Raw genomic sequence first — 25,622 nt, forward strand, 5'->3', positions numbered from 1 at the left:
TCCAGCTTCCCCTTTAATGCATCACATTCACTATTCACTCCCTGTGGTGCAGAGTCCCACATTCTAACCACATTGAGTCAAGAAGTTTCTCATGAGTTCCCTAGCGGTTGTGGTGCTGATGGGTGCAGGGATGGTGGGTGCAGCCTGGATTTGATCCATGCTGATAATATGGGAAGAATGTGTCTACATTTTCCGGATAAAAGCAAATTACTGCGGATGCTGGAATCTGAAACCAAAGAGAAAATGCTGGAAAATCTCAGCAGACCTGGCAGCATCTGTTGGGAGAGAAAAGAGCTAACGTTTCGAGTCCAGATGACCCTTTGTCAAAGCTGGTCAAAGGGTCATCTCAGTCAGAAGGTCCTGGATTCAAGTTACCCCTCAAGGTTAAGAAGCATAATCCACCTGGCACTCCCAGTGCTGGTCTGAGGGAGTACTGCACTGTCAGAGGAGCTGTCTTTCAGATGGAGCACCAAACTGAGGCCTCACCTACTCCTTCAGAGGCACTTGTGCAATGTCAGAGCCTATTAAAAACACTAGAGCTTACTGCTGCAAATGCTAATGAGCAGCCAAACCCAATAGACCAGGAAAGAGCCACGTAGGGCCCCCAGTCTGTTCTGCGCCATCTGATCCCGACCGCCGTGGTGATCATAACACCAATGAGTCTTGGTTAAGGGAAGACAAATTGGCGGAGGTTTCTGTTCTTGACAACCGCAAACATTCTTCCACCATTAAATAGCATTTCAATATTAACTACCACGTTTATCTAATAATAGCCACTTGGGAGTCATAACAAAGTACAGCCAGAGCTCTGGGAACCATTCAGCAGCAACCAGTCAACGCACTTGGGAGATGGGGGGGGGGGGGGGGGGGGGGGGGTGAGAGAACTGCCAGAGTAAATTGGCAAGGAAAACAAGACGAGACATAAATAAACACCAGTTACACAAATTTCTGTGACCTTGTGCGCCCTTCCCTCTTTAGCAGTGTTTACAGCGGATAAGTACAAGAATCATACATATACAACACATGGGGTAGGCTGTGCCTTGTTACTGCTGGGTGAATTGTCACCTCTCATGAAGTGTGTCCTGAAGTTCACTGCCCATTAAAGTGAGAAGCCGCTGTTTCAAATGGAAAGCACTTGTGCTTCACATTCAGTGTGAGAACTCAGGTAAGTGACAGTGAAACGATTAGATCCTTCAGCAGCCCATCCTCAACGAACCACCTCCCTTTCACCATGCAGACTAGATATCCATCAACAAACAAGCGTTGCCATCAAAGGATGATTGCTCCCACTCCCACACCACTATTTCTTTCTCTGAGCACGCAGGGCCGTCGCTTATTGAACCAACTGCAGCAAAGTGTCCGTAGAAAACCAAATCAGGCCTCAGTAAAGCTCGCCAACCAGCCCATTCACCAACTGGGGTTTTCCTGGAGTTTTGGGAATATCTGAAATGAATTAAAGGGTGGGGGGGGGGGGGGGGGGGGGGGGATGTTTACATTCAGTATTCCTGTTATTCAGCCCAAGTCATTATGAATACATATGCAAGTGTTTTAGATACAATAATAAAAAACAAATTCCATCCCTGTATGTTTGGAAGATTAGGTTATTAGGCTGTTGAACTTAATGGACTCAAATTGATCGTCTATCCCAGTGTTTGTGGTACGCAAAATACTGGATGAATCTTTGAGCGTCACCCAGATTGAAAAGATTAGCTGCCTTCTCCCTCCACAATGCTGTCCGACCTGTTGAGATTGCCCAGTAGTTTCTGTTTTTGTTTCAGATTCCAGCATCCGCAGTAAGCTAAATTTATCCCAGTGGTTTTGCTGTTCGAGCCAAGACATCTTCCATCGATCCACTCCAGATCCCGTCAGAAGCCGCAAGTTCCTGGACATGTGAATACCCAGGAGCACAACGCCCGGGGGTTTGTGGGACTCTGGAATTATTTAAAAGTAGAAGACTTTACGGTGTCAGCCCGAGGTTAGTTGTTAGTGCTTTTGACCCTGAGCCCTGAAGGCATTAGGTTTGAGTCCCCAACACAGAGACCTGAGTCTGTAATCCAGTCTGATACTCCCAGCCTAATCCTGAAGGATACTTCCTGGAGATGACAGCGATAATCCAAGTTCGAATTAAAAGAGCTCTCAGTGTAAATGGGGCTATTATGTATCTGGGAATGTCTACCTGCTGGTTATGTGTCCCATGGTGTGTAGTGAGGCCAATGTGAGCTTTGGGCAGATCACCATCCTTGAAAGAGTTTGACGGTGCCATGCCGGTTACTCAATAATATCAGTTACTTAATAATAATCTTTATTGTCACAAGTTAGCTTACATTAACACTGCAATGAAGTTACTGTGAAAATCCCCTAGTCGCCACATTCCGGCGCCTGCTCAGGTACACAGAGGGAGAATTCAGAATGTCCAAATGGCCTACCAGCATGTCTTTTAGGACTTGTGGGAGGAAACCGGAGGGCCCGGAGGAAACCCACGCTGACATGGAGAGAACGTGCAGACTCCGCACAGACAATGACCCAAGCTGGGAATCGAACCCGGACCCTGGCGCTGTGAAGCTACGGTGCTAACAACTGTGCTACCGTGCCGCCCATTCTTGATTCACAAAAGTGAGTTTGCAGAAACCTCTCAAGAGGTTCTACCCTTGGACTATCTAGAGCAGGGGTGGGCAAACTACTGCCCGCGGGCCAGGTCTTTATGCAGCCCACCAAGATCAAGTCATTGTTTTTTTTTAATTTTAAGGTTAATGGGGGGGGGGCTATTGGGTTACTGGTATAGGGTGGATACGTTGACTTGAGTAGGGTGATCATTGCTCGGCACAACATGTGTTTCATGTGAAGTTTCTACTTTAAAATATTAATTAATAAAAATTAATTGCTTTTTTTTTCTTTAAAAACCTTTTATTTTGGCTATTTTAAATATTAATTATTTTACTTAATATACTATGCGGCCCTTTAAAATTGTGAATTTCTGAATGTAGCCCTTGCACGGAAAAGTTTGCCCACCCCTAATCTAGAGAGTAATACTTTGGAACTGAGATCAGAGACAGTATCGAGTTCAGATTCAATTTCTCAGGACTTTTCAATGCCTATAGTGACAGGTACTGCAATAACTACACAAGATCCAGCATCTGCAGAAAGGAAGTGGACACTTCCAAGGTCTCAAGTAGCCAAGTTCCAGAACGTTGAATTCTACCAAAAAGGAATAGATGCCCACCACAGAGACTGTATCATTAAATTGTGTATATGTATAGAAATAATGCATCAGTGGATCTGTTGGGTGAATGATATTCGTTGTCCTTGTCGGGATCCGAAAATGGCAGGAAAAACGGGTGCCATGGTTGCATTTGATGAGGATTATTGATGAGAAACATGGAATACTTATGAGGAAAGGTTCCACTTATTTCTCGTAGGCGAGGAGACCTAAAGGTCACAACATTTCTCAGCTCAATGGAGCGTAAAACGTTTATGCTGCTACAAAACTTAGTTCACCAATCAAAACCGGGGGATATGTTCTATATTCATAGAATTGTAGCACTTACAGTGCAAAAGGAGGCCATTTGGCCCATTGGGTCTGCACCGGCCCTTGGAACGAGCAACCTGCTTAAGCCCACGCCTTCACCCTATCCCCGTAACCCGGTAACCCCACCTACCATTTTGGGCACTAAGGGGCAATTTAGCATGGCCAGTCCACCTAACTTGCACATCTTTGGACTGTGGGAGGAAACCGGAGCCCCAGGTGGAAACCCACGCAGACACGGGGAGAAAATGCAAACTCCTCACAGACAGTCACCCGAGACTAGAATTGAACCCGGGACTCAGGTGCTGTGATGCAGCAGTGCTAACCACTCTGCCACCGTGCCGCACAGTATTGAATTAATTAAAATCTTAGAGGGGCATTTCTTTGCGGGAACATTTTTAATTGTGGAAAGGTTTCAGTTCCACCACCTTAGTCAAGAAGAAGGTAAAAGCATTTTACAGTTCGTAGCGACTTTGAGAAGGTGAGCAAAATATTGTGAAATTTGTGCAACACTTGATGATACATTTTGCAACAGGCTGGTGTGAAGCTATTCAGAGGAAGCTGTTTACTGTGAGGGATTTAACTCTTAAACACTTAAAAACTGCTGTGGAAGTTGCTACATCTATGGTGCTAACAAAAAGTGAAGCTTCACAGATGCGGCCTGGGGGCTAGAGCGACCAGGGACCCGAGTTCGATTCCCGGCTGGGTCACTGTGTGTTTGGAGTCTGCACGTTCTCCCCGTGTCTGCATGGGTTTCCTCCGGGTGCTCCGGTTTCCTCCCACAAGTCCGAAAAGATGTGTTTGTTAGGTGAACTGGGCATTCTGAATTCTCCATCAGTATACTCGAACAGGCGCCGTAGTGTGGCGCCGAGGGGATTTTCACAGTAACTTCATTGCACCGTTAATGTAAGCCTACTTGTGACAATAATAAAGATTATTATTACTGCAAGAGCTGAAGTTAAGGTGGGGCAATCAACAAACTTTTGGGGCATTTCCAAAACACGAAGGCCATAAAATTAAATTGGACGTGGGTGCAACAGCTTCACTAATACCTGAGACAATTTTTCATCAAAAGTTGAAGCGCCTGCCTTTCTAACCATCAAATGTGACCCTAAGGGCGATCACTGAAGAGGTCACAGCATTAAAAGGGCACATTATGATGAAAATAGAAGCAAATGGACAGGCTGTGGAGTTGTTTCTTCATGATGTCCATGAAAGTTTTCCTGCACTATTTGACAGAGCATAGTTGGCTAATATTAGACTTAACTAGGTATCAGTCAATCTATGACTGGAGATGAGGTTCACACAGAAATCAAGTCAGACAGCAAATTGTCTTTACATCATCAAATAAGCTCTCGGAAATCATTTTCAAATTTGGAACTGAAATAAATCTATTACCTATGGTTAATTTACATACGGAATTTGTTTTCACGAGAAGATAGGCTTCTTGTATGGATGAAATTCAGCATTTATTTCGCAATAATAATAATAATCTTTATTAGTGTCACAGGCTTACATTAACACTGCAATGAAGTTACTGTGAAAAGCCCCTAGTCGCCACATTCCGGCGCCTGTTCGGGTACACAGAGGGAGAATTCAGAATGTCCAATTCACCTAACAGCACGTCTTTCGGGACTTGTGGGAGGAAACCGGATCACCCGGAGGAAACCCACGCAGACACAAGGAGAACGTGCAGACTCCGCATAGACCTTGACCCGAGCCGGAAATTGAATCTGGGACCACCTGGTGCTGTGAAGCCACAGTACTAACCATTGTGCTACCGTTCTGCGAATAATAGGTGTCAGTGTGGCACATATTATAAATACTGAGCTTTCAGCTCCTCTAATCTTGTTTTTACAACATAAACCAATCTACCCGATAAAAGTAAATTACTGCGGATGCCGGAATCTGAAACAAGAACAGAAAATTCTGGACCATCTCAGCAGGTCTGACAGCATCTGTGGAGAGAGAAGGGAGCTAACGTTTTGAGCCTGGATGACTCTTTTTCTCCCAATATACCTGCCTGTGCACCATATAAAACTATGTCTTGCAGTTCAACACAGCACACGCTGCCATTACCACTTCATTGAGATTGTGGTTGCACATAATACATAAAACATACATGCAGCAGGTAAAACAGTGCTACTTAATTGTGGGGTTTGCATTACTTCCATATAAATTACTTATCATTTGCTTTCAAGACCTGAATCCTATTGCTAAATTGCAGCCTTTTTACTTACCCCCAATTGCTCATAATTCTGCATGCGAAACATCAGATTTTCAATTGTGCATGAACCATAATTTATTAAATTAAAGACAACCTTTACACCTTTACCTTTACACACCATCAAGATGTAACTCCTGATTACTTATCCTTAAAACGGGCCAGCAATCAGGCAATGCAATCTGTGATCAGACACTCATGCAGTATTGACCAAGGCTGCAGTCAGACGTGAGGCACACTTCAGCTGACCTGAACCATTAGTTTAATTATCCACTTCTTATAACTCAAAATAAAACATGCTCGAAGCCTGGCGAACATCTGAGAGAGAGCGCGAGAGTGTGTGTGTGTGTGTGTGAGAGAGAGAATGATGCTAATGTTTGGGGTGCTGATTTTAAAAATTAATTCTTGGGATGTGGGTGTCACTGGCAAGATTGGCATTTATCGCCAATCACTAGTTGCCTTGAGAAAGATGGTGACCTTTCTTCTTGAACTGGAGCACTGTGATATAAGAGGGCAGTTAGGAGTAAGCCACGTTGATGTGAGTCTGGAGTCATATACAGGCCAGAGCAGATAAGGATGCCAGGATTCCTTCCCTAAAGAGACGTTAGCTGAACTAATATTCCACCATTATTGCAATCTCCAATGTGATGGTGCTACTAAGCATATCTTTCCCTTCCCTTTCAACATTATGGGGAGACATTCCCTACACCAATCCTGATCCATTATTCCTTCACCTTGAACACTCGTAACTTCCCGCACTGCCAGCACAAGAGATAAAATACCTACCCTTCTGTTTCCTCCTTTCCACCACCCAAGGCTCCAATTGAAACAGTTATTATTGTGCTTCTTTCAATCTACCATGCTGTACTTGCTGCTTGTATGAGTTCTCATCTATAATGGGAAGTCCAAATGCAGAGCGAGTGATTGCTTTGCTAAACTCTGTTCAGTCAGCCAGCATTGCCTACTTGGCAATTTAATTATACATCCTAATCCTACACTAACCCTTATGTCCTGCAACTTCTGGAATGTCCCGTTCCAATGAAGTCCATCAGAGGTGTGAAGAACAGCACCCCACTCACCCCAGGTTAAACATTTTCCCCTTGAATCCCCTCCATACCTCGTCCCATCAACTCTAAATCTATTGCCCTGGTTATGGATCTGTTCTCATCTCCTTGCTCCTGCTGAGTTTCTCGAGGTCAGGAAGCCTAGCCACTTGTGCCTAAAAATAGAATCACCATTAAGTTAAAGGTTTGCAGCATTATTCCAAACCTATTTCTCGCAAGCAGATTGGTAAATTGCCCCTTGTCCATTGTCATGTGAGTGTACCTTTAAGAAATGGGTGTTTACTACTGCAGTGATGTCAGAGTGTGGGTGGAGCTGGGCTGTCTGTCCGCTTTTGACTTTCATTTTAGACTGTTTGCTGCAGGGTGTGTTTTAGTTTCGTTTTCAGTGTTAGAGCTGAAGCCAGACCAAGCGGGTGTACTGCTCTTCTCTCTGCCATCAAAAGACTATCTCTTGATCATTTGGTGAATTCAGAATTATAAATGTTTTCAGTAGTGACTTTAACCTGATGTGCTTCTGTTAAAGGTTTTGCTTTTCAGTCGTATGGATGTGAAAAGGAAAGCTTAAAGGATTACTCTGTGTTGTATTCTTTGGGGGTTGTATTTGAATTAATGGTTGCTAAGATGTTCACTGTATATTTTAAAAAGGTCAATTTGAGTTCATAGAACAAAACATTGTTTTGCTTAAAAGAATACTTTTCAATTTCTGCTGTACCACACCTGTAGAGTGGGCCGTGTGCTCCCCATACCACAATCTATTAAAAGTTGTGGGTCAGGCGAACTCCATGATACACTTTGGGGTTCTCTAAACCATGGGCCATAACACCATTAAGATCAGAGGTGGTTGGGTTCGAAGCAGGTTCCGATCCTGTTCCAGATTTTTTTTGCATTTCAACCTCTTTCACAGCCGCAAACCCACCCAATTTTGGGAGTTGAGACTGAGCCCATAGAGACATTGAACAGCACCATCTGGTGTACAGGCTGAGCAATTATTTATATAAAGCTGCTGTAGTTCCAAGTTGGCAGTGCCCATGTTTACAAATATAACCTTCAAGTTGTGCTTCAGACTATGAGGGACTTATGGAGGTAAGGAACCAATTTTTGGACACTCAGTAAGAATTTGTCCTAATTTCATTTCAGATTCTTACATTTTGCAGAGAGCAGAAAGAATTCTGGGCTGAATTTAAGTTTAAGCCCTAAATGTGATATGTTAATTCACCGTACAAGCTCACTTCCTGAGTGATTCAGCACCTTTAGACAACGTCAAAATATAACCTGGACAATTGGGTGGAATTCTACCAAGCCCCCACCAGCAGATTCGATGCATGGGGTGGGCGATTAGGGTAGGAGGCCCTGAACTCTCCAGCAGCAGGATCATCCCCTGGAACCTACCATGGCAGGTTGGATAACCCACCAGATGCCGGCATAAACCTCAGTTGCGTCCCATAAGTGTGTTTTTATGACAAACAGTGCCATGGTCATTTTAATTCCAGATTTTTATTCGATTCAAATTGCCGTGGTGGGATTCGAACTTGGGCCCCAGAACATTACTCCGGATTACTAGTCCAGTGACAATACCACTCTGCCACCATTTCCCCCACAGTACGTACTGACATAAACAACAGATAAAACGTTCACAAGACGATAGCAAGCAGACACTCAAGAAGTGGCTAAATTTGGAAGAAAGGTTATAAATAGAGCTACATGCAAGCAGAAACCAGGCTATTGATTTTGTAAATTAAACTGAGAATTTTATGCGTCAGAAGTGTCACACACTCCTATCAAATTCTTTTCTCCATTACTTTACTGGAGGCATTAACCCCTGTAACATCTCTGTAACACTTCTGTGCTGCACTCATTGGCAGATATATTCTGTTGCACTTGATTGTGTCATTGTCCCACAGGAATTACTCTTTGCCCTGCTTCCCAAGGTCCTTCCTTGTACTCTCTCCGGAGTTGGAGAATGTCACAAAGAAGCAAATAAAAACTAACACAAAAGGGACAAGCTTGGTATGAATGTAAGAGATTTGAGTTTACCCACACCAATCCTTACAATTGAGATAGCTTGCGCATTACACATCCCATGAAGTTATTCTTACTGATCCAGAACAATTTTTAAATGTTCTGTGATTCAGGTCTCTCTCTGTCTGTATTTCTGGCAACTCAACAATTCCACTGTGTCTATAAATTCTTAATTGATCTGTCAGTCAAACAAAGCAAGATTTCTGCAATTTGATCCTTAAATGAGCCCACCATTCCTTTCAAGAATATACACTGGTTAAACAATCTAACCTTAGAACATTTTATGTGGCATAATATTCCTGTCTTTACAAAGCAGAGCAACCATCGACTTACCATGGGAGACTCCACGTACATACATGCTCGTAGGTGCCCCGTGCCATTGCACATATTTTACAGCAGACCGAAGAATTTAAAACAGGTAAAACCAAACAAACAATTGTATCATTATTTATAACACTTGAATGTTTCTACATTTAAAACAAACTTGGTATAAATGTAGGAGACTCAGTCCAACAGTGTCCAACATTGTTATAGTTTGCTGACAGTTGTGCCGCTGGCTGGGGGGCATCTGCCAGGGCCAGGGGGAGTAGCGCAGGGCAGCGAGGGCATGAGCTGTGGGGCGGTGGTGCAAGGCAGCCATGCGATTGCGCACGTTGCTGACCGCCCACTGTGAAATTAGCGCCACAGGTTGGATGGGTGCACCCCCCCTCCCACAGGCCACCTCTCTAGGTACCCTCTGGCCCCAACCGACCCATAAACAGGATGGGTTCACTCCAACGCAACCAGTGCCATCATCTTGGTTGGCATGAGGGTTGGCATTCATTGGAATTGCGCGAGTTCTACATGGCGCCAATGCTAACTCATTAACGGGACTTGAATCGCTCCGGGACTGGCACTGCTTTTGTCCACCTGGAACACTCGTGATTCAATCCAAACGTCAGCGTTTAGTCTCCCAAACGGGGGGGTGAAATCCCGGCCCGAGTCTTAGACTCCCAACCGACAAAAGTGGCGTTTCTCTGTCGACCACGTCGGTTCTTCCTCAATACCTTGAAAAATGCTGTCAAATCTCCCCTTCATCTTCTCAATTCCAGGGCACGCCACCCTGGTTTGTGTATCCTCACCTCGTAATTTAACCCTTGGAATCCAGATACCGTTCTGATAAACATAGACGACATTCATTCCACAGACAGCACATTCTTCCGAAGGTATGTTGCCCAGAACCTCTCCAGGTGCGGTCTGTGTATCGCTGAAACATGACAACCACCCCTTTTCATTCTTGTGCTCTCGGTAAAAAGACCAGCATTCCATTAAGGTAATCAGGGAGTGGGAATATTTAGGCCAGGAAGAGAGCATTCAGGGTTAAAAGGTTTAAATTATGAGGCCAGGTTGCACAGACTAGACTTGTATTATCTTGCTTGTAGATGATTAAAGGATAATCTGATTGAGGCTCTGTGTTCAGTTGCGAAGACCCTAAACTCTGGAATTCTTTCCTTCAATCTCTCCTCCGAGCTGCTTCTCTTTTCCTCTTGTAGATGTTCCTTAACATTCCTCTCTCTTTTATCAAGCTTGTGATCACCAACCTGATAGCTCATGGTGTGGCTGCTTTGTTTTATAATGCCCCTCTGTGACATTTTATTGTCTACAGGTGGTATATCAATTACAAATTAAAACAAATTACTGCGGATGCTGGAATCTGAAACCAAAAAGAGAAAATGTTGGAAAATCTCAGCAGGTCTGGCAGCATCTGTAGGGAGAGAAAACAGCTCACGTTTCGAGTCCCGATGACCCTTTGTCAAAGCTAAAAGACAGAGAAAGTGGGAAATATTTATAGTGTGGAGTGAGAATCAAAGATGAGACATAGCCACAGAAACCCAGGGAAACGGGGTGCTAATAGCCACAGACACCAGAGGGAAAAAGTGCTCATGGCAGTCCCCAGAGAGGATAAAAGGTGTGAAACAAACAGCAGAGAAACTAACATCAGAGGGTAAACTGTGACAGATGTAAATGTGGGGGGAGAGGAAAGGGGAAAACAAAGAGGAAAAGAGTAATGAAAGGTGGATAAGATGGGGGGTAGGGGGGGGGGGGTGAATATATATAAAGGAAGCCAAGAGAGAAATAAGTAGAAAAAACCGTTGAAATGACATGGGATGAAAACAAATGGGTCGAGATGGGGTAGAGCTAATCATCTGAAGTTGTTGAATTCGATGTTGAGGCCGGAAGGCTGTAGCGTGCCTAACCGGAAGTTGAGATGTTGTTCCTCCAGTTTGCGTTGCGCTTCACTGGAACATTGCAGCAGGCCAAGAACAGACATGTGGGCAAGGGAGCAGGGTCCTTTGCTAAAATGGCAAGCAACGGGAAGGTCAGGGTCCTGAATGCGCACAGACCGAAGGTGCTCAGCAAAGCGATCACCCAGTCTGCGTTTGGTCTCTCCGACATAGAGGAGACCCTGACCAATAAATCACAAATCATTTATCATAAATTCGATAAAGATGACATTTTCCTCCGGTGGGAGAGTCCAGAGCAAAGCGACCTTACCTTAAAATTTGCAGCACGGTAGCACAGTGATTAGCACTGTTGCTTCACAGGGTCCCAGGTTCAATTTCCGGCTTGGGTCACTGTCTGTGTGGAGTCTGCACGTTCTCCCCGTGTCTGCATTGGTTTCCTCCGGTTGCTCCGGTTTCCTCCCACAAGTCCCAAAAGACGTGCTGTCAGATGAATTAGACATTCTGAATTCGCCCTCTGTGTACCAGAACAGGTGCAGGAGTGAGACGACTAGGGGATTTTCACAGTTACTTTATCGCAGTGCTAATGTAAGCCCACTTGTGACAATAAAAATTAGTTTTTTTTAAAGTACAGGAGCGTGGTGACGACAAGTGCCATCTTTGTTGATTTTCAAAGGTTTCTGTTGTCAAACACTCACTGCTGTAGTTGGGAGAAGTCTGTGTTGATGCAGCTGATCCGTTGTTGGATCTCCTCGTTAGCGGTGGTCTTTTTGAGAGAGGTGCTGCCAGGGGGTGGAAAGTGCTCAGCATATTTCAATAAGGGTGCGCTACCCTGCGCATTGTACCCAATGCATCTGCGAACATACCATGAGCAACGTCGTGCGAGGTGAAGCTGTGCATGTAAGTTTTGAAACAGAATTGTTGATTTTAGGAGTCATTCCCTCTGGTTCAATTTTGGGTAAAATGTCTTGGCATCGAGATGTTATTTTTGGTGACTTTGTACACAATCTGTGCCAGTGAATAGTTGGTAACCATTTAAACATTCTCCAGCAAGGCTTGCAGCCGTGGATGGGCCGGGATATCAACATCCAATTCTAACTTACTGCTTCTGGAACTTTGCCCAACACAAAAGAAAATTAAATGGGAAATTCTGCTCCTCAATTTCCATCCTGCAATACTGCATTTTGGAGAAATTGAGTGTGAGCCTAAATCTGGTTTAGTACAGGGCTAAATCGCTGGCTTTGAACGCAGACCAAGGCAGGCCAGCAGCACGGTTCAATTCCCGTACCAGCCTCCCCGAACAGGCGCCGGAATGTGGCGACTAGGGGCTTTTCACAGTAACTTCATTGAAGCCTACTTATGACAATTAGCAATTTTCATTTCATTTTTAATTTTGGATGTATTTTCAACTAATCGAATATTGACAAACTTACACCCCTGTAAGTCCCTTCTGAAGAACAATTTTTTTTATTGTACTCTATAGCACCTTTTCTAGAATAACTGTAATATACGTGACACAGTGACAGTGGTTAGCACTGCTGCCTCAAAGCGTCAGGGACCCGGGTTCGATTCCGGCATCGGGTCACTGTGTGGAGTTTGCACGTTCTCCCCGTGCCTGCGTGGGTTTCCTCCGGGCGCTCCGGTTTCCTCCCACAGTCCAAAGATAAGCAGGTTAGGTGGATTGGCCATGCTAAATTGCCCCTTTGTGTCCACAGCTTACAGGAATAGGAGGGGAGAGTGGGGCTATAAAGGGTCGGTGCAGGCTCGATGGGCCAAATGACCTTCTGCCTTGCAGGGATCCTGTGATAACCAGCAGTATTCTCCTTTTGATGAGCTTGTTTGTTTTAGTGATGGCGGTTGAGGGATAAATGTTGGGCAGGGCACCAGGAGAGTTTCCCTGATTCTCCTTTGAAGAGTGGCCGGGGATGAGTCACGCACATCTGCCTAGGCAACAAAAAAAAAAATCAGTTGAGGGAAAATCCAGGTTGACATGAATCATGCACAAGGTCTCGAAAAGAACAGACGTGAGAGACCAAATGACCTTTGCCTGTTCCATGTTTTCTTAAACATTCAAGACTGCAATTTATTTCATAGACCAAATGTTGTGCCAGGAGAACTATAGGAATAGTTATATTGGTCTAAATATTAGGGTTGCATTAACACTGTCGACCAAGAATGCACACGGGAGCCAATATTATAAACTATCATTAGACTTTCATCCCACAGAGTAATGGAAGATGCCACCGACATGAGGTAATACAGACTAGGAGAACGCTATAGGCTGCCAGCAGCAATTCTGTCTCCGTGGGGAGAATCCACTGCTTCGTAATAATTTCCCTGTATGATTTAAGCCAATTAGATGTTTTTTCAAATCGTTCCGATATAATTTGCAAAGCTCTTTCTGTTTACTGAAGTGTGTGCTGTCCTCCCTGCTTCCCTTTGAGATAGTGCCGTGGGATCTTTTCTGTCAACCTGACAGGGCAGATGGGTATTTGATTCAATGTCTCATCCATCGAAAGATGCGGGCCTAGATTCTCTGAGCCTGCACCGGGTCGGAGAATCGGCAGTGACACGAGAAATTCCCGCCGCATCTCTTTGATGCCGGCGCGCGATTCTCTGGCGACCAGAGAATCGGCGCCAATCGTTGATGCGGGGCGGTCGGGGGTTGCTGAAAGAGGCCTCCGCGGCGATGCTCTGCGGTCGAACGGCCGCATTCCCGCTGAGTTCCGCCGGCGTGGTTCCGACCTGGTACCACCTGGTGGAAGCTCGGACCTGTGGCCGAGGTGGCCATCCTGGTGAGGGGGAGGGTAGATCAGACTCCAAGGGAGTGCCTCCACGGCGTCCAGGCCCACGATCGGGGGCTACCGATCGACGGGCTCCCGTGATCTGGAGGGGCCTATCTCCTTCCACTGGGGCCCGCTGTAGTGCTCCGCCGTGTTGCGTGGTGCCGGCACAAAGACAGCCATCGCGCGCTTGCACCGGACCGGAGACAGCCGTCGCACACATGCGCGGACCCGCGCCGGCAGTGCAGGGCTACCTTTCGGCGCTGGAGCCGCGCGCAGCGCTCGGGCGCCATGCTGGCCCCCTGAGAGCCGCTGAATCGCTAGGCCAAGAGGCCCATTGACGCTGGCGTGAAACACTCTGGTGTTTACGCCGACGTCAACACTTGAATAATAATAATAATCACTTATTGTCACAAGTAGGCTTCAATTAAGTTACTGTGAAAAGCACTTGGCCGAGATTTCGGAGAATCCCGGCTGAGATCTGGAAGTCGGCAACGACACACATTGGAGTAAAGCATCATTTGACGAATTGTACCGCCTGATTAGAGCAGTTACAAACATTTTTCGTCAGGCTCACGGAGATGACCCATTCTTCCAAGGGCTGGCCCATTCTAAATGTCGACCTAAGCCAGGAGTGAACTTTAAACCCAGCCTGCAGATCTCCACAGGTTAAACTATGACGTCAGGATGCCAACATCTACCTTGAAAACAGAGGATTAAGATTCAGTTAAGGTGTTCGAGGCGACGATCAGATTCTGTAGAGCGTGCGAAGCAATTTCCTCAGGTCAAGAACAAGGGGGTAGAGCTGTTGAGACCAGCGGTCAAATTTAGATTTCACTTTTGAGATTGATAGATTGTTGATGACAGAGATATTAAGGGATATGTAACCAGGCAGATAAAAAACACCAGCCATGATCAAACAGAATGTCTGAAGAGGCTGGAACATCAGAAATGCGAGCAGAACTAAGTCAAGCTGCTCCTTACCATTCATTATAATGAGCTTTTACCTCCATTCCACTTCCCTGGACTATCCCAATATCCCTTAATTCCCATAGAGACTAAAAAACTATTGATCTCAGCCTTGAATATATTCAATGAGTGTGTATCCACAATTCTTTGGAAGAGAGAATTCCAAAGATTCTCAACCTTTTGAGTGAAAAGTTTCTCCTCATCTCAGTCCCACTTGGCCGACTCCTCATTTTAGACCATGAGACATAGGAGCAGAATTAGGCCACTTGGCCCATCGAGTCTGCTCTGCCATTCAATCATGGCTGATGTGTTTCTCATCCCCATTCTCCTGCCTTCTCCCATTACCCCTGATCCCCTTATTAATCAATAACCTATCTATCTCTGTCTTAAAGACACTCAGTAATTTGGCCTCCACAGCCTTCTGCGGCAAAGAATTCCACAGATTCACCACCCTCTGGCTGAAGAAATTCCTCCTCATCTCTGTTTTAAAGGACTGTCTCTTTAGTTTGAGATGGTGTTCTCTGGTTCTAGTTTCTCCCACATGTGGACACATCCTCACCGCGTCCACTCTATCCGGGCCTCGTAGTATCCTTCTTGTGAACCTCCGCTGGACCCTTTCCAAGGCTAGCCCATCCTTCCTTAGATAGGGGCCCAAAACTGCTCACAATACTCCAAATGAGGTCTGACCAGAGCCTTATGCAACCTCAGAAGTACATCCCTGATCTTGTATTCTAGCCCTCTCAACATGAATGTTAACACCACACAGGCAGTCACCCGAGGTTGGCATCGAACCCAGGACCCTGTCTCTGTGAGGCAGCAGTGCTAACTACTGTGCCATCCTGCCACCCCTTCGTTACAATGCTTAGCATAATATTTGTCTTCCTAACTGCATGCTCTCCCCTCAAGTTAGTTTTGCAGCCTCCTTGCAGCCTAGATTCCCACCTAACTTCATATCATCATATGATGCTATTCAGATACATCGAGCGGGATTCTCCGTCCCGTTGCATCCATTTTCTGATGTGGCGTGCCCCCGCTGGCAGTGAGATTCTCCGTCCTGCCAGCTGGCCAATGAGGTTTCCCATTGTTGGCACCCCCACGCCGTAGCTGAGTGCCAAATTCTCCCTTCTTGCCAGCAGTGGTAGCGGTGTGCATTAGGATCGGAGAATCCCAGCCCAGGTTGGGAAGAGCGGGCGTACGCCACCTTCCCAAATCCACGGCAGGCTGAAGTTTGCTGTGTTCAGCGTTAACGTTCTCGCAGTCTCCAAGAACGAGCAAGCTGCCTCCAACTTTGCGTTCATCGACGATTCCTAAAAGCGTGAAAGAACGATTTATCCTTGCTCTGAGAGTGCACCCTCCTGATTCTGTTCCCGCGTGTCGGAGCAGTTGGTCCCCCTTCTGTGCTGGAGCATTGAAGAGACTCTTGAAACAACAGCATAAAAACAGAGGCAACAGACGGCTTCGTATTACAGCCATAAAGTCAAAACCAAGAGCCAAGTAAGTGTCAAGTTACAGACAATATTCTCCGTGTAAGCCAGAGAGTGAGATAATAAAATAACAGATGCTCAACTCTGACAAAATGCAGCTGATTCGGAGTAGGAGGAAGCTGTGGCAAGATACACGCGATATCAGATATAGTAAGTTCAGAGCTGCCCCTCCATCTGCAAAAATAAACCCCACCGATTGCGGCCTTGCCTCGAGCTGAAACAATTTAATTGAGGAAGTTGTGGGTTTTTGGTGGTGATGCTTAATTTTCCATACCAGGCAAGATCAGGCAGACAATGTAGCTTTAACATCCGACCTGTTCTAGCAACGCTAGTGCCTCTCTGCTCAGATCCTACCTCTGTGGTCCAAGTAAACATCACAGATGGAAATAGACAATGGTGCCCTAAGGCAACAGAAGGAAGATTGGCGTTTTTTTTTACTCTCGTGTGCGATGATCATTATCACCGTGTTACAAGTTTAAATTAACTTTGCAGCACGTTTAGAACATTACATATCTTTCCAAGTTTCACTGTTTATGTACCAGTAAAACACAGTAGGCCACATGGAGCATCTCTGCAGGTAGCTGGGAGATTGAATAGAATGGGGCTAGGGTCTCTGGAGTTTAGAAAAAAATATATAATTCCAAGAGTACTTGACAAAGTAGTGACACTTTGAAAAGCATTTCATTGTCTGGAAGAGCTTTGAGATGTCCTGAAACTGTGGATGGTGATTTTTTTTTTATTGCACATTATGAAGGGTTTTGATAGAGTAAGTAACTTGCAGAAGGGTTGGTCAGCGGAGAACAGATATCTGTTTGAATGGTGGGGCACACTCGATGGGCCAAATGGCTTATTTCTGCTCCTGCATTCCTAACTAAGGTGCGGAGGGGAGGGGGATGAGAATTATTTTTTCCCCAGTGAATTGTTATGATCTGGTATCCACTGCCTGAAAGGGTGGACTCAATAGTTTTTTTATATAAATTTAGTGTACCCAATTCATTTTTTCCCATTAAGGGGCAATTTAGGGTGGCCAATCCACCTACCCTGCACATCTTTTGGGCTATGGGGGCGAAACCCACGCAAACATGGGGAGAATGCGCAAACTCCACACGAACAGTGACCCAGAGCCGGGGTCGAACCTGGGACCTCAGCGTCGTGAGGCAGCAATGCTAGCCACTACGCCACCGAGCTGCCCCGGGTGGACGCAATCGTAAACCGCAAAAGGAAATTGGATGCTTCTGTCAAAAACCGACAGGGCTTGAGGGGAAAAGCATTTATTGATAGCTCGTTCAGAGAGTTCTCACAGGCATGGTGGGCTGAATGGCCTTGTTCTGTATTGTATGATTCCTTGATTTGCTGAAGCTTTTTTCTTTCACTTTCCCTAAAGATAGGTTTTGATGCGACCATCAATTCAACCAGAGACACGAGTTGGAGTAAACTGTGGCTTTAATCGGCCTACAACTGAGCCTGCCTGCAACTCTGCTGAACTGAAGGCGGACTCGCAGGACCGCAGCACTTATACTTCCTGAAGGGGGTGGAGCCAAGGGCCGAGCCCTGTACATGCTCCTCATCTCCCCCTGTGGGCAGAGCCGCGCAACGGCTCACAGACAGAGCCCACAGGGACACAGTAATGTAAAGTGTGAATGATAGTGGTTACACATTCACCACAGGTTTCTCACCGATGGACCCCCCAACCCTTTGAACCCACACTCTTTCATACTGCACATCCCAGATCCTATTTCCATCGTGGGCCAACAATTGTGCACATCCTATTAAAAGATTAACAGGTTTATGATACAGTTTAGTTAACTCATTAGCCTACACCACCAAGGACTCAGGTCAAAGTCAACGGGGACAGATGGGCATTTCGCAGAACAGTGTAAAGCAGATAATAGTGAGGCAGCAACCCTTCTCTCTCTCTCTCTCCATTTTTACTGCCATTAACTCCAACTGGCAAAGTTTGCTGAGTCACTATCACCTGTTTTAGCCTGTTGCCAAATGATTCAAAAATTATAGTTTGTATCACAATGTCAGATCTCAGGATTTAAAAAATGTTTTCATGAGTTTGTGGGCAAGGCTGGTAAACCCAACGTTTGCTCCCTGTCTCTAATTGCTCGTGAGAAGGTGGTTGTGAGCTGCCTTATTGACCCACTGCAGTCCATGTGGTGCAGGTACACCCAGAGTGCTGCTCGGGAGGCAGTTCCAGGATACTGATCTAGCGACAGTGAAGGAACGGCGCTGTATTTCCAAGTCTGGATGGTGTGTGACTTGGAGGTGGCGGTGTTCTCATGCATCTGCTGCCCTCATCCTTCTGGGAGGTAGAGGTTATTTCTGGGTTTGGAATGTGTTGTGAAAGTCTCTTCGCGAGTTGCTGCAGTGCACCTTTTAGATGGTACACACTGCTACCATGTGGTGTGGGGAGTTAATGTTGAAAATGGTGGATGGGGTATCAACCATACAGACTGCTTTGTCTTAGATGGTGTTGAGCACCTTGGCTGTGTTGGAACTGAACTCATCCAGGCAAGTGGAGAGTATCCCATTACACCCTTGAGTTGTGCCTTGTCGATGGTGGACAGGGTTTTGGGCGGCGGGGGGGGGGGGGGGGGGGGGTGCAGATGGTGAGTTACTCATCACAGAATTCTGCTGTTATTGCCACAGCATTTTTTTTGGCTGGCCCACCTCAGTCTCTATTTGATGGTGACCTCCAAATTGTGGTTGGTGAATGATTTGATGATGGCAATGATGATGGTAGGTGGTTAATTTCTCTCTGTTTGGAGGTGGTCATTACCCTGGCATTTGTAGTATGTGAAAGTTACATTTGAATAAAAACAGCATGTTGGAAATATGCAGCAGCCTGGTGGTATCTGTGGAGAGTGGAACATTTTTATGTTGATAACACATTGACAGAACCAGTTTTATTTCAGATTTCCCACCTCTGCAGTATTTTGATCTAACTATATTCAGCTTGGCTCATAGTTTTGCAATCTTAAGGCAATGTATTCATTCTCAACACATTGGAGCAGGCATCTTAGCTGATGAGAATAACCTCTGAGTGACGTTATTACTGCAGCTGTAAGTACTAACCTTAATTCACAGTCCAAAGCAATAGTGTCACTGAAACGTACTCCAGCTCTTTATCCATGCCAAGATCTCTGCCCTCATCAAATCCTTGAGGATCTGCAGCTTTTTGATGCTGTTCATTGGCAGCCGTGCCTTCATGTGCCAAGGCCCTAAGCTCTGAAATTCCTTTCCTCAACATTTCCAACTCTTTACTTCTCTCACATGTTGTAATATTCTTAGAAGCTGTTGACGCTTAAAGAGAAATTCAAATGGCCAGTGTTGAACTGAAAGAACTATGCCACAAGATTATCCGAGGGTTCACCAGCTGAGTATGGGTAGAACTGAAAAATAGGAAGGGCGAGATCACTGTGCTACAGGCCCCAAATAGCCAGCGGGAAATTGAGGAGCAAATTTGTGAGGAGATTACAGAGAGCTGCAAGAACAATAGGGTGGTAATAGTTGGGGACTTTAATTTTCCCAACATTGATTGGAACAGCCATAGCATTGGGAGCTTGGACTGAGAGAAATTTGTTGAGTGTATTCAAGAGGAATTTCTCATTCAGTATGTGGAAGGCCTGACTAGAGAGGGGGGCAAAATGTGACCTCGTCTTGGGAGCGAAGGAAGGGCAAGTGACAGAAGTGTTAGTGTAGGATCCAGAGAATTCACAATGCAGAAGGAGGACATTCGGCCCATCGAGTCTGCACCGACCCTTGGAAAGCACACCCCACACCTCCACCCTATCCCGTAAGCCCCCGTCTAACCTTTTTGGACATTAAGGGCAATTTATCATGGCCAATCCACCTAACCTGCACATCTTTGGACTGTGGGAGGAAACCGGAGCACCCGGAGGAAACCCACGCAGACACGGGGAGAACGTGCAGCCTCCGCACAGACAGTGATCCGAGCCGGGAATCGAACCTGGGACCCTGGAGCTGTGAAGTAACAGTTATTCACCAAGGTACAAGATTTTACATGTGTGGACCCCTCAGCTCAAGCTTAGGCCTCACTGTTTTCTTGCTGAGTGATTTTTTAAAAATCAGAAAATCCCTGGATTTCTAAAAGCTCTCTGCTCTTTGTCTTGGCTTTGGACAGACACAGACTGCTTGGTCCCAGTCTGCTCTTCGGCTAACTGCCTTTCAACATGAGGGTTCCAGTAGATTCCTTCTTCCAGCTCTGAGCTAATCAAGTCTTTCAGTCTTTTTTTTCCTCACTAACTTAGTCTTCAAATGTAGCGCAGGATCTCACCCACAGTTGAAAATTAACTTTAGTATTTCTTCTGCTTAAAGTACAGGCCTGACTAACAAGTATCCTCGGCTTCCTCAGCACTCAATCAGCTGCAAACTATACAATATGAAAGCCGCAGCTCTCTCAATCTGTGATAATCCTGGGTTTTTAGGAAATCTTGTGACTTGAGCCCCAAAATGGCTTCCCACATCTCCTTCTCCACGGAAACAGGAAACACCTCAGCCTTGTTTCTGAATCGAATTGCAAATTCTCTATATCTGACTACAATAGCCTTCAAACTTTAGAAACAAACTGGGCCAGGTTTTAGCACAATTATTTACAATCTTGAAGAAACCTATTCAAACACAACAACAACAACCTGATGTGAACATCAAGACACTTCACAGGACGATCAATCAAACAACATTTGATGTCAGAAGCATGAGAACACACCTTTGCATCCACCATGATTTGAGTGTCTTTTTGTTTTATTTTCCTTTAGCTGGGTTAGCCCTCATGTCTCTCCTGTCCTTGTCCCCTCCAGTTGCATTCAGATGCGTTTTGTGTAGCCATTTGCACCTCATTGAAAGATACAGGCTGAGGTTTTCCGGCCCTGCCGGGACGGGAGCCATTGTGGGAGTTTCGGCAGCCCACCCAAAAGCCTATTGACTTTCAGTGGGACTGGACGAATCCGGTGGTGGCAGAACTGGAAAATTTCACCCATAGTCCCAAACTCTATCAATTCAAAAGATAGTCATAAGACATATGGGGCGGGATTCTCCATTGCCCGTCGCCGATATCGTAACCAGTGATCGGGCGCAGAATCGATTTTGACGCCGGAATCGGGGCCAGTGGCTGTTTGTGAGTATCCGACCCCTCCAAACCGGCATCAGTGTGATGAGTCGTAATGCCGTTGGCGCCTCATCGGCCTCCCAAATCGCGATGCTCCCCCCCGACAGGCCAAGTTCCCTACGGCACGGGACACGTGTCCTCACAAAACCGTGAACTCGGCATGGCGGCTGCGGACTGTGTCCAGCGGCGCCACACTCGGCCGGGATCCATGCTGCTGGCTGGGGGGGGGGGGTGGGGGTTCTGCGAGGGCTGGGGAGACTGGTGGGGGTGGTCAGGGGGTGGGCTGTGGGGTCACGGTTTGCAGGCTGGATCCGTACACGGCCGGTGCAATGTTGCACGGCGCGACCATTGCAGGTTGTCAGCCGTGCGCATGCGCGGCCAGATTCCCAGCCATCCCCCTGCCGTTTACGGCGTGGGAGGTGGGAGTTTTGTTTGGCGTCGGTTCTAACCTGTCACCGGTACCGGAATTGGTGAGGGGTTCGCGCTGATTTTTGACACGTAGACCTCCCACGGATTCTCCATTTGTGCTGGCATGTAGCCGCAGGAACGGAGAATCCTGCCCATGAATTTTATAAACTTCACCTTGTAACTCTTCTTACGACTTTACTCCTTACTTCTTCCACCAAGTTTTTGGTCACCCGTCCTAATCTTTGCTCGTGTTGGTGTGCCAAATTTTGTTTGAATAACCTTTGTTTGAAAGGCCACAGAATATAGAATTCCTGCCGTGCAGGAAACCATTCGGCCTATTGAGTCTGCACCGACCCTCTTGATAGAGGACCCTACTCATGCCTAGTGCCCCTCCCTATCCCTGTAGCCCCATAACCCCATCAAACTACCCATCTTTGGACACTAAGGGGCAATTTAACATGTCAAATCCACCTAATCTGCACTTTGTTGAACTGTGGGAGGAAGTCAGTCTTGGGACATTTCACTAGGTCAAATAAAAGTTGTTGTTGTTTTTGAATAAGTGTCTTCTGACCTTCTGGCATTTTCAAGATTGGAAATGAAATGAAATGAAAATGAAATGAAAATCGCTTATTGTCACAAGTAGGCTTCAAATGAAGTTACTGTGAAAAGCCCCTAGTCTCCACATTCCGGCGCCTGTTCGGGGAGGCTGGTACGGGATTGTAAACCTTTGCAAGATTTTGAAAAATGAAACCATATAATATTCCCCAGAAACCAATGAAGATTACAAGTCATAAACAAAACTCAATCCGTACTTCATAAAACGTGAAATCTCATGAGTTTGATTTTATTATTTAATAATCTATTGATGTTCGTCAAAATTTCCCCTCTGATTTAACTAATCCTTCGTTCTTCGTTACAAAAGTAAGATTTTGGATACTTCTTTCTTTTTTTCTCAAACAGATTCCCCACCTCCCCTACCGCAAATCAAATTGACCTCCATAGCACTGCCATTGCACCCGCACCCCCACCCCCCCAATCTCCTCCCCTCTCTCCCTGCAAACTACCACCACCATTTCCATCCATTTCAACTGATCCAAATAGGGGAAAATGTACCTAGTGGGTCAGTAGTAATGACTGAAAAAAGACTGGGGACCAAATGACAAACAAACCAAAGGTGACAAGTGGGAAACCTGTTTATACAACCGATGTGGTGAACTGTAAAAGGGGCAGATGATGATTCAGTCGAGGCTTTTGAGAGGGAATTAGATAAGAATTTGAAGGAAAGAAAATTGGAGAGTTACAGGGAAAAACAGGGGAAAGGAACAAGCTAAATTGTACTGAGCCGGTACGACTTTGATGGGTCTAAAGGCCTCTTTCTGTGTTGTTGCCATTCTCCGATTCTTTTCTATCACGGCCAATCGTGAAGGCTCATGTCCCACCCTCTCAACCTTGTCCCTCGCCTGAGGTGTGGTGATCCTCAGGTTAAACCACCACCGGTCAGCTCCCCCCCCCCCCTCACAGTGGAAAGCAGCCTCTGGTCATCTGCGACTATGGCGGCTTTACCTTACTTGGCTCGATCACCTTACATATCTACACAGTGAATCCAGTGTACGAATATGGGAGTGTAGTGGGTCTGGAACTGGACTGCTAATCATCAGGTGTCTCCAAATTCCAGTCTGACAATTTGAGATCAGATTACGAACCTGGAAATAAAAAGCTGGTATCAGTTAAAAAGAAAAAAAAGAGAATAACTCGGCCATTAATGCCCATTAGGGAAGGAAAGCTGCCATCCCCTCACCTTGGGCTAAATTTCATGAGGGGGCATATTTCTGTTGGTTTCAGTGCCCTGCCCATTTGCTGTATTATATGGACCGGATTGGGGGTGAGTGGTAGGGCAGTGGGCATTCCACCCTTTGTATTTTATGTGCCCCTCACTTCCCCCACCACCCACCCTTCGGCTAAAACATGCCTATGTTGGGGGAGTTGGTGGCTGTAAAATCCTGACCCTGGTCTGGCTTACAGTTAACTCCAGTCTCACACAAATGTAGTTGCCTCTTGACCTCCCTCTAAAGTGGCCGAGCAAGCTCTAGTGATATGTATATCTGCTGGTATATAAAGAGTTAGCAACTACATCATAGTGTAAGACAACAACTAGAAGGCAGCACTAAATTCATGCATAAATAAGTGAACTCAAAGGATCTTGGGTCTCTTCAAACCAGGAGTGACCAGGCAGCAGTTAGAGAGTTAGAGCATGGTTAATACTCATAGTTATATATAGTTAATACTTAGTGTGATTTACTTTATCGGCAGTTATAGTTCTGTAAGAGTGAACAAACTCATTAGTATTTAATTGGTTATTCATTAAACCTATTTTGCTTTGAATTAAAGATTGGTAGTTTCTTTGAAATCTAACCATCAGACCAATCTGGAAGTAAAACAAAAAATACCGACATACTACAAACTAGTAATATAACATGGCACCAGGATTTGGCTTCAGTCAACTAGCGAGAGTAATATAGTAAGATCAGAAAAAGAAGAAAACCTTAGCAGCTATTCGACTCAAACAGTCGCAGCAAACAAAACCTTCGAAGACGAACGCCTCGATGTACAAAGCTCAAGCTCCTCGTCACATAAGGATAACCAGTAATTTGAATGCAAACTGGAAGCTGTTTAAACAGCAATTTCAAATTTATTGGGAAGCTTCAGATTTAATTAATGCTGCAGATGCTCACAAAATTGCATTGCTTTTAACTATGGCTGGTCAACATGCGATAAAAATTTGCAACTCCTTTCACTATTCTGCTGATCAGGGCAAAGGTAAGTTTGATGTTATTCGTAACAAATTCGACGACCATTGTAAGATCCCAGACAAATGAGACATTTGGACGCTTCATTTTTCATAAAAGATTGCAAAACAAGGGGGAAACATTTCGCAGCTTTGTAACAGGCTTAAGACTGCTAGGACAAGCCTGTAATTTTTCAGCACTGCATGATTCTTTAATTCGAGACCAAATAGTGTTCGGTATCAATGATGAGCACCCCAGGGGAAGATTCCAGAGACAAAAGGATTTAATGTAAGAAATAGTAGAAATTTAACCATCAGACCATTCTTGAAGAAAAGCAAAGAATAACGACATGTTACAAACAAGTAATATAACACAAGCGACTCAATTGCACCGGGAATTCTCAGGGCAACAAGCGGATGGACAAAAAAGCGGCACCCGCATTCTAAGAATGAAAATGAAACAAAAATCTCAACTTCGGTATGACAGAGCAGAAATCATTGCACACATAATCAGACTTCTCTGCTCTCCTAAAGGAACATTAACCGGGGCCTGTAACAAGTCAAATTGAGAATTAAAATGGTGGGACAATATGATGTGAGTGCATCAAACAATAATATTGCTGAAAGTAACTTAATCCGACGTGAGCGGAGAAAGAGCGCCAGGCTGATTCTATAAAACACATCTTGGTTTTCACACAATCCGGCCTCCCTAACTGATATTTCAGGGTTAAGGAAGAGGTACAACTTGGTTTAACAACTGAGATTGCCAAAAACGTCCGTTTGCTTTGTTATCAAGGGAAACCATCATTTTTCCTGCTAATTGGAAACATACATCTCATGGTTATGAGAGGAATAAGGGGAGTTAAAAATGGTCATAAAACATATAAGAAAGAACAGTGATGTGACTTGCTTGACATCTCAGATTCCATAATGATGAGGAAACTGCTCGAACACAATTTTCTTGAAAAGAAATGATGTGTGCCAGGTTTCCTCCAGATTATTAACAG

The sequence above is a fragment of the Scyliorhinus canicula genome, chromosome 17 (assembly GCF_902713615.1).
Source record: "Scyliorhinus canicula chromosome 17, sScyCan1.1, whole genome shotgun sequence".
Lineage (NCBI taxonomy): Eukaryota > Metazoa > Chordata > Chondrichthyes > Carcharhiniformes > Scyliorhinidae > Scyliorhinus > Scyliorhinus canicula.